The following is a 10,442-nucleotide window of genomic DNA, read 5'->3' as shown; positions in this document are numbered from 1 at the left end:
CGGCTACATTTTCACGCTCTCCTGCGGTATAAAAACCCTAAGGACATAATAATTGCCTTTTATATTTTTGAAATGTCTTCTCTCCCTCTGGCATTCAATCAATTTCCAAAACAGATCTCTTCCTCCTCCGTTCCCTTGCCTGCCTTGCCAGAGCTTTACTAAATGCATTTCTGCCACTAGTTTTTCTTCTCACAAGTCCTCGAGTTTGTTCTAATTATAGCCCAGCACACATGGGGACATGTATTATTTTCCTAGGCTGCATTCCAGAAAGCGGTGACAAGCGAACAAACCAGAGCTCCCTAAGCAAGAAGCTGAAGCGAGTCTAGCATGGCAAACTGCCTTTTTTTTTTTAATCCAAAAAAGAAGTTTTATTTCCAGCTAGCAGGACTCTCCCCCCTCCTACTAAATTATTAGCTTCTTTGGGGCAAGTACTATGTTCTTGTCATCTGTGCAAACTCAGGTCTCGTGCCCTGCACCTAGGGGCACGCAGTGGGTGTCAAACTGAATTTAGCTGCATGTAGCCAGATGAGAAGTGGTACCCAGTCATGGAGAGAAGGTCGGAGAAAGACCCTATTTACGGCATGGGCGTGCTGCTGTCCTCGCTGGAGCTTGCCGGCCAGTTAACTAAAACATCATAGGTAGTCGAATCTCACAACATTTTTACTTAAAAAAACAAACAACTTTCTTACTGTCAAAAAAAAGTAAAGAGAGAAATCACTCCAGAATCTCATCACACTGTGATATATTGCACTTATAACAGTGGTTATAAACTTATGGTCTTTTCTATATGTGTGGGTCTATATGTTTATGTATATGTATAGACATTTAAACAAGGTGGTGGATTGTGAGCCTATAGGGAAAAACGGGGCGCTTCACGCCTTGTTCCTTAGCCTGATTTCCCTCAGCAGAATGGGCTGAGAACATTTTCTCATATCAGTAAACACTCTTCGCTAGGCGTGTATCACCCCGTTATATGGTTGATTCTTAAGTAATTTACCTAACCAGTCATCTGTCTAGGTTGATTTCATTTTTTAAAAAGTATATTTTGGGGTCCCTGGGTGGCTCAGTCGGTTAAATGGCCAAATTCAGCTCAGGTCATGATCTCGTGGTTTGTGAGTTCGGGCCCCACGTCGGGCTCTGTGCTGACAGCTCAGAGCCTGGAGCCTGCTTCGGATTCTGTGTCTCCCTCTCTCTCTGACCCTCCCCTGCTCGTGCTTTTTCTCTCTCTCAAAAATAAATTAAAAAAAACATTTTAAAAAGAGTATGTTTTGATATCCTTGTTGTTGTTTTTGAATTCTGTACCCGGCTCTTATTTCTTCCAGATACATGGGTAGTATTGCTGGAGCAAAAGGTACATAGATTTTAAACTGTGGAAACACATTTCTAAATTATTCTTAAGAAAGGTTGTACTTCAAAAAAAAAAAAAAAGAAAGAATAGAAGAGTCCTATTTCTATGTATTCTCTGTTAATGTCCTTTGTTGGTTAAAAAAAGGAGATGAGTGGGTATTTGTCTTATTGATTCGCAAGTGCTGTTTATATGTCAAGGATACTTCCCTTTGCATAAAATCATAAATTACACAAATACTTTTCCTAGTTTGTCTTCTTATTTTTTAACTTTTAAAAATATATTTTATTTATTTTTGAGAGAGGGAGAGAGCGGAAGAGGGGCTTAGAGAGATGGGGACAGAGGATCTGAAGCAGGCTCCACACTGACAGCAGGGAGCCAGTGCAGGGTCTGAACCACAAACCTTGCGATCGTGGCCTGAGCTGAGGTCGGATGCTCAACCAACTGAGCTCCAGGTGCCCCATGTCTTTTTACTTTTAGGAAGATTATGCTTTATTTATAACAGAAGTTTAACATTTTTTATGTAGTCAAATCTTTCTAATATTTTTATTTTATGGATTGTCTTTGGTGTTCTGATTAGAAAGGCATTCCCTAACTCAAAACCAGGTCATTGCACTTGCACTTTATTTTGATTCTTTTATGTCTTTTTATTGTTCTTTTTCTTCTTTGTAATTGTCACCTTTAATATATAGATTTTGGGGCGCCTGGGTGGCTCACTTGGTTAAGCGTCTGACTCTTGATTTCAGCTCAGGTCATGATCTCACAGTTAGATCGAGCCCTGCATTGAGTTCTGCGCTGACACCGTGGAGCCTGCTTCTCTCTCTCTCTCTCTCTCTCTCTCTCTCTCTCTCTCTCTCTCTCTCAGGTCACCATGTGCCCTTGGAGCCGCCATGCTGCAGGGAAGCCCAATCACATGCAGAGGCTCATGTGGAAAGAGAACAAAGTTCTGAGTCCTCAACTCCAGCGAGCTCCCAGCCAACAGCCAGCACCGACCTGCCAGCCACGTGAGGGGTCTTCCTGGAAAGAGTCCTCTAGCCCTCAGTCAGGCCCCCCAGGTGAGTCTGGGTGGATTAGACACGACTGTTTCCTGCCAAGTCCTGCCCACATTTCCATGAGAAAAACAAGTCATTGTTTCAAGCCCCTGGGTTTGGCGCTGGTTTCTCACACTATATTCCTGTGTAACTGTCCCTGAACAACACCCATATAACTCTCACCACCTCTAAATAAGGAAAATTTCTGTTGCCCAGAAGTTTCCCTCATACACCCCCCTGGTCAGCCACCCCAGCCAGCAAAAGGTAATTGCTACTCTGGCCTCTAGCACCACATATGAGTTTTGCCTATTGTGAAGTTTTGTATAAATGGAATCGTGACGTCTTTTTGTGTCTGGCTTCTTTAGCTCAATAGGTTTATAAATTAATTCATATTGTTTCAGGATTGAGGTTTATTCTTTTTCATCCATTTTATGAATATTCCACCATTTATCCATTCTACAAGTGATAACCATTTGGCCATTTGTGTTTTTTATTATTTTATATATACTGCATATTTTATTTATTTTTTTTTTCAAGGAAAAACAGTTTTATTTGCACTGAGAGTTGGAGAATAAGAAAGACCTGAGCCAGCCTACCGAGCTAAGGAGTGAGATTAGGTTCCAAATAGACTCCCCCTCCGAGCAGCCTTCCAGTTAGTACGATCACTAAAGGCCTGCTGGGAAATGTATTTGCCACTAAATCACCAAAGTGTGCCAGCCACCTTACAAAAACAGTACAGTTTTTTTCCTCCATAAGTAATTTTCCACACCACCTCCCAACGACAGGTATTACAAAAGAAAGTTTAAAAACAAACACATTTTACAGATCTTAAACTTCTCTTCGGAATTTGGCTCAAAGATCTCATCATCCTCAATAAATAGTCCTGCTAAACTCATCGGCTAAGAGTGCTTTCCCAGGAGTGAGAAGAGGCTTTTTGCTAGCCCATGGGAATTCTTTTCCCATCTTCCTACCTAGTTAGGGCAGAGTGAGGTTCAGATTGGGGGGTAAGCGAGGAAGGGCACAAGAGCTAATTTTCCCACAATGGCATCTGAAGCTTGATGGGAGAGCAAAACTGGAGAGGCTTGAGGGGAGGCCCAGGCCGTGTATTCAGTCAGAGTCACTGCAGGAGGAGGAGGGGGAGGAGGGATGCTTGCCGTGCTTGTGGTGTTGGTGCAGCTCTTTATGAGCTTTCTTCATTTTCTTCCTCATCTTCTTGTCCATCACCATTCCCGGTCCTACCATGCCAGGTGCCAAGGGATTCACAGGAGGCATGCCAGGAGCAGGTGGTGGGTAGGGAGGTGGGTAGGGACCTAGGGGTTGGCATCCTGGATACCCTGGTTGTGGTACCGGCTGAGGGGGCCCACCTGGGGGGAAAGCTGGATTCCCCTGAGGGGCTCCTGGAGGAGTTGGAAAGGGGCCTGGCGGATAGGCAGGATTTACAGGTGGCGGTGGATGGGCAGGATTGGAACCTCCAGGGAACCCAAGGTTAGGAGGACATGGATTTGGACCTGGTTGCCCGGCATTGGGATTCCACGTGTTCAGGTGTTTCCTCCAGCCTTTACGCCACCACCAGAGCTTGACTCCTATACTGTATATTTTAAAGATTTTTATTTACCTATTTTGAGAGAGAGAGAGAGCGAGTGAGCACAGGTGAGGGAGGGGCAGAGAGAGAGGGAGAATCCCATGCAGGCTCTGCACTGTCAGCACAGAGCTGGACATGGGGCTCCAACTCACGAACCATGAGATCATGATCTGAGCTGAAATCAGGAGTCTGATGCTCAACCAACTGAGCCACCCAGGTGCCCCCACTTGGCCATTGTCATGAATAAAGCTGCTATGCACATTCACATACTTTCCTTTGGTGGCAGAAGTCTCAGGTTTGGTGGGACATACACCCAGGAGTGTACTGGCTGGGGCTTTACTAGTGCGGTGGTTTAAAAACATGTCTACACATGAACAGACACTTCTCCCAAGAGGACACCCAGATGGCCCACAGGCACACGAAACGATGCTCAGCATCACTCATCATCAGGGAAACACCAATCAAAACCACACTGAGATACCACCTCACACCAGCCAGAGTCGCTAAAATGAACAAATCAGGAGACTATAGATGCTGGCGAGGGTGTGGAGAGATGGGCGCCCTCCTACACTGTTCGTGGGAACGTAAACTGGTGCAGCCGCTCTGGAAAACAGTGTGGAGGCTCCTCAAAAAAATTAACAACAAAACTCCCCTTTAACCATCAATAGCACTGCTGGGGATCTACCCAAGGGATACAGGAGTGCTGATGCATAGGGGCCCATGTACCCCAATGTTCATAGCGGCACTTTCAACAACAGCCAAATCATGGAAAGAGCCTAAACGCCCATCACCTGATGAGTGGATCAAGAAGATGTGGTTTATATACACAATGGAGTCCTACATGGAAATGAGGAAGAATGAAATCTGGCCATTTGTAGGAAAGTGGATGGACCTTGAGGGTGTCATGCTAAGCGAAATAAGTCAGGCAGAGAGGGACAGACACCATATGTTTGCACTCATAGGTCTGACAGGAGAACAGGAGAAACCTAATGGAGGACCAGGGGGAGGGGAAGAGGGAAAGAGAGTTGGGGAGAGAGAGGGACGCAAAACTTGAGAGACTATTGAATACTGAAAATGAACCAAGGGTTGAAGGGGCAGGGGGAAAGAGGTGGTGGTGATGGAGGAGGGCACTTCTGGGGAAGAGCACTGGGTGTTGTATGGAAACCAACTTGACAATAAACTACTTAAAAAAATTAAAAAATAAAAACATGTCTACAAATTCTCTGATACTCTGTATTAAGAGGTAGGGTACAGTCCTCCCTTTGATCCGGACAGGCCTTAGTGACGCATTTGTAATGAAACACAGTGGATATGACCTTGCGTGACTTCTGGGCGATGCCCAAAAGAGTTCTGTACTCGGTTTTCTTGGGACACTTGCTCTGGGAAATATCCAGCTGGGGTTTACTGGAGTCTTGTTCCATCTCATTCTCTGTTCCCCTTCCAGTACTCCCCCCATTAGACGTCTGTTAGTCCTTTCTCATATGATGAACAGACATATATTCTTCTCTGCATGTTCTGTCCTTTCTCCTGTGTTACAGTTTGGACATCCACTGACTCGTGTCCTAGTTGTACTAATCATCTGCTCTGCTCTAATTTGCTATGAAACACACGTTATTTAGGGTATTAATTTGTCATAGCATTTTTATAGATCAAGAGCCTCCATTTGATCCCTTTGCATGGATTCCAATTCTCTGGTGAAATTCTCCATGTGTCTTCTATTTTCCTCATCATATCAATCATAGATATTTTAAAGTCCTTGTCTGATAAATCCAATATCGGAACCATCCATAGATCTGACTTTATTGTCCATTCTTTGTCCTTCTTGGTCTCTCTCTTTCTGTTTTAGCATGCCTTATAGTTTTTATTTTTTCCTGAAACATTGTAGAGGAAAAAAGTGTTGAGTCTCTGGATGATGTATCTTGATTAATATGATTTCATCTCCTCATGGTGGATTGTACAGAGTACCTTAAACCTCTCAAAGATTGGTTTTAGCCGATTAATTTTTCTTTACTACTAGTTTGTGACCCTTACTCCTGGGGCGTGTCCCTTTGGGATCACAACGCAAAGCCCCCCGTGTTTACTGGGGCTCCTACATCTTGGTGAGGCTTGAACTACAAGCTGAGTCTCCCTGGCTTTGTGCAGCTGGTGTGGCGTCTCTAGTTACCTCTCAGCCTCCCACTGCGATTGCTTCTCTTTGTACATGTGCCACTAAGAAGCTGTTCAAGACAGGTCGCCCGCGTGGCTCAGTCAGTTAAGCGTCTGACTTGGGCTCGGGTCATGATCTCATGGTTCGTGAGTTCCAGCCCTGCATTGGGCTCTCTGCTGTCAGTGCTGAGCCCTGCCTCAGGTCCTGTACCATCTTTCTTTCTCTCTCTCCCAAAAATAAATAAACATTTTAAAAAAGAAGAAACCGGGGCCCCTGGGTGGCTCAGTCAGTTAAGCATCCGACTCCGGCTCAGGTCATGATCTCACGGTTCATGGGTTCAGGCCCCGCGTCAGGCTCTGTGCTGACGGCTAGCTCAGAGCCTGGAGCCTGTCTTCGGGTTCTGTGTCTCCCTCTTTCTCTGACACTCCCCGGCTCATGCTGTCTCTCTCTCTCTCAAAAATAAATAAAATAAATTAAAAAAAAAATAAAAAAAGAAGCAGCTACCCAAGAGCATAAAGTTAACTTGCACTTCTCTGAGTTCCCTTCTTTCCAGGACTTTGCCCATCTCCTTTGGCAGTTTCATACTCTGACACCTGATTGTCACCGGATTTCTGATGGAGAAACAAGCAAGGAATCAGAAAATGTCCTCGGGGGAAAAGCAGGAGTAAATGTCAATGCTTCCCTTATGGCTCCAGTGCCTCACGTCCTGCCTGGATTATTTATTCTTTAATACTGACGAGGCTGCGTCTGACCGAGCTTTAGTCAGAGCTTTCTTCTGAGCCTTTTTTTTTTTTTTTTTCCTCAACCAGACCTCGGCCTTGGCCCCAGGCCTATCTTTGGTCTGTCTAACTCAGTCCCAACAAGAGTCCTGCTGAGTTAGTTTAGTGAGAGTACCCTCACCCTTATCTGGTCGGTCTCTCTGAATTCTGAATCCGTTTGGCAAGAATGCCGCTACCCTGGATGTCTCCTCCTGGTCAGTTTCCATCCGCTGACCCTCCTGCAGTTTTGCTGGTTGGGTGCAAATCCCCAGCTGTTAGGACCCTTGGAGCGGAGCCTGAGTATCTCCCCTGTTCAACAGATTGAATAAAGTCTTCCTTACCATTTTAACAAGAATTAAGAAAAGGTTTTTGTTCTGTATTCCTAGGAACATTTCTTCAAGGTAATCCAGTCTGGGGGGTAGGTATACAATTGCTCATAGTTCTCTCTTAAAACCTTTCTATTTCTGTAACATGTAGTGACAGCCTTGCTTTCATTTCTGATTTTTAGTAATTTGAGTCTCCTCTCTCTCCCTCTCCCTCCCTCCCTCTCTCTCTCTCTCTCTCTCTCTCTCTCTCTCTCTCTCTCTCTCCCCCTCCCCCTCCTTTCTCTCCCCCACCTCCAGTCCATCTAGCTAAAGTTTTATCAGTTTTGTTGATCTTTCAAAGAGCCAGCCTTTGGTTTTACTGGTTTTCTATGCTGCTTTCCTGTTCTCTATTTCATTTATCAGCGCTCTAACATTTAGTATTTCCTTTCTTCTGACAGCTTTAGGGTTTGTTCTTCTTCTTCTGGTTCCTTAAGCTGTGAAGTTAGGTGGTTGATTTGAGATCTGTCATTTTTTTAAATGTAAGCATTTAAAGCTATACATTTCCACCTTAGCACTGCTTTCGCTGTGTCCGGTAAGTTTCAGTATGGTGTGTTTCCATTGTCATTTGTCTGTGAGTATTTTCTAATATCCCCGTTGATTTACTCTTACCATTGGTTGTTTAAAAATGTGTTGTTTAATTTCCACAAATTTGTGAATTTTCTAGTTTTCCTTTTTTTTTAAAGTAGGCTCCATGTCCAGCATGGTGCCCAATGTGGGCCTTGAACTCATGACCCTGAGATCGGGACCTGAGCTGAGATCAAGAGTTGGACACTTAACCACTGAGCCACCCAGGTGCCCCTCCAGTTTTCCTTTTGTTAATGATTACAGACTTCATCCCGCTGTGGCCCATGAAGATGTTTTGTATTCCATCTATTTAAATCTGCTGGGATTTAATCTGGGCTCTACCACATGGTCTATCCTTGTGCCCTTGGCAAGTATGCTCATGCTGTTGTTGCATAGAGTGTGCTGTTGTGTCCGTGGGGCGTAGATGGTTTGTTGCATTAAACCCTCTGGTTCCTTATGTATCTTCTGTCTGGTTGGTTTTATCCATTGTTGTGAATGGGATATTAGTATCTTCAATATCATGTGTAGAACTATTTCTTCCTTCAATCCTATCAGTTTTTTGCTTTGTAAGTTTTCAACTATTATTTCTTCGAATATTCTCTCTGCCCCGTCTCTCTCCCCCCACCTCTTGCCTTCCAGGCCCCCCACAATGTGGAGGCTCATCTATTTTATGATGTCCAGTAGCTCCCTGAGGCTGTTTGTTTTTCCTCTAAGTTTCTTCTTTCTATTCTCTGCCTTGATCATTTCTATTGTCTGATCTTCAAGGTAGCAGATTCTTTCTTCTGTCTGCTCAAATTTGACGTTGAATCCCTCTAGTGCATGTTTCACTTTGACGATTATGCTTTTTTTCAGCTCCAGAATGGGGTTTGTTTATTTCCATTTAGGTTATATATCTCTTTATTTACATTTCCATTTTGTTCACACATCGTTCTCTTGGTTTCTTCCGCATCTGCCTTAAGTTCTCTGAACAACTTTAAGGCATTTGTTTTAATGTCTGTTTAGTATATCTGTTATTAGGTCTTTTTCAAGGACTGTTTCTGTGTATTTTTTCCCTTTGGACCATATTTTCCTATTTCTTTGTATGCCTTGTGACTTTTTGTTGAACACTTGGACATTTGAATCTCGTAATGTGGTAACTCTGGAACGCACATTCTCCTCTTCCCCAGGGTTTGCTGTTTTTTTGTTGTTTTGTGTTTTGATTGCTGTAGGATTATTGTCTCTGTGCCAAGGATCAGCTTGGGGTATAAACCCAAGTTCTTCCCAGGTCTTCTCTCTGCCTTTCCTTGGGTATGGATGGTCATTTTCTACTTTGCCCCATTACACAGTTTTGTTTGTTTGCTTTTAATTGTACTGGTCTTTAATGTCTGACTGCCAAAGGGGGAAAGGTTAAAAAAAAAATGAAGGGGGGTGAATTGGGTGCTGACCCTTTAAATACCTGGGAAGTCACATCAGCTGGAGGGTGGAGATGCTTGCATCCCAGGGGGAAGTGCCACCACAGTGCTGCCTGCCTCTTTGGACCCTCTGTGAATACTGGCAGGAATCAGCGCCCAAGGCCCAGGTATTTGGAGGCCAGATTCCTTTTGCCCACTGGAGCTCGCACATGCTCCATGAACATGTGCACGGCTGCCTTAGCGTGGCCGAGGGTGACAGATGGGAGCTCCTTCTGTGCAAAGAGCTGACATTGATGGAAATTCACAGCTAGTCTTCCCTAGAGTTACAGGCCTTCAACAGGCTCCAGAGCTCCCAAATAGCCAGTCAGACAGATCCTGCCAGCAGCTGCTGGCAGGAGGGAGGCTGGTTCCTGCTTCCTCCTCTGCCACCTTCCCAGAATCCTCTACTTCTTTATCATTTCCGGTTTTGCAGAGAACATTGTTTTGTCTATACTTTAGCCTTGAACTCAGCTTTGATTGCATTTCATAAGTTTCGATATGCAGTGACCTCATATTTTCTATTAAATTATTATTATTGTTCCATACCAGATAATGTGGCCTCTACTAGTTTGGCTCTGGTACATTTGAGAGGCTTTTTTTGATATGTGTTTTTTATTTAGATTTATTTCTTTATTGGGAGGGAGGGAGGGGGAGAGAGAGAGAGAGAGAGAGAGAGAGAGACAGAGAAAACCCCAAGCAGGCTTTCCACTGACTTGAAGCCCTACTTAGGGTTTGATCCTATGAACAGTGAGATTATGGCTTGACCCCAAATCAAGTCAGACACTTAACCAACACCCAGACGCCCCTGGAGACTTAAAATAGTTTATTTTTACCAATGGATTATAACATACTCAAAAAAAATTCCATGAGTCCACAGTGATACTGGCAAAAACAGAAGACAGGACGAATGTGGGCTGCTGGACACAGAAGGGGTCAAAGCTCCGCTCCCCTCCAGAGTGGTGACTAGGACACCGCTGGGGAAAGGGAGCTCTGGGGGGTCCTGCCGTCCCCTCCAACGTGCTCCCGGGACCTCGGCCTCGCCCTCCTCCCCCGGCCCCGTCCCACTCCCCGCAGGCGGGAAACTCCAGGAGGGACAGCCTAGGGACCGGCCAGGGACGCGGGGCCGGCGCTGCAGCCGCCGAGGACGGCTCCGAGAGAAGGCCGGAAGGCCGGCCGGAGGGCGCGCGGCGGCTCCCGAGCGCGGGGCTCGCCCAGGGGGCG

General features: G+C 45.1%; 1 long non-coding RNA gene and 1 pseudogene across 1 annotated transcript in view; one reads left to right on the top strand and one right to left on the bottom strand.

The window, feature by feature from the left end:
- The window catches only part of LOC115301594, a 16,269-nt gene extending 13,550 nt beyond the window's left edge, over positions 1-2,719 (top strand). The window contains exon 2 of the long non-coding RNA XR_003913189.1: positions 2,211-2,719. This is a non-coding gene — a long non-coding RNA (uncharacterized LOC115301594). The remainder of the gene's footprint in view (positions 1-2,210) is intronic.
- Positions 2,720-3,483: 764 nt separating this feature from the next.
- On the bottom strand, positions 3,484-6,160 carry LOC115302402 (annotated as a pseudogene).
- Positions 6,161-10,442: the final 4,282 nt, after the last annotated feature.

The sequence above is a fragment of the Suricata suricatta genome, chromosome 9 (assembly GCF_006229205.1).
Source record: "Suricata suricatta isolate VVHF042 chromosome 9, meerkat_22Aug2017_6uvM2_HiC, whole genome shotgun sequence".
NCBI classification, from domain to species: Eukaryota; Metazoa; Chordata; class Mammalia; order Carnivora; family Herpestidae; genus Suricata; species Suricata suricatta.
Note: the sequence above shows the minus strand (reverse complement) of the source record. Positions and strands in the feature narration are given on the sequence as shown.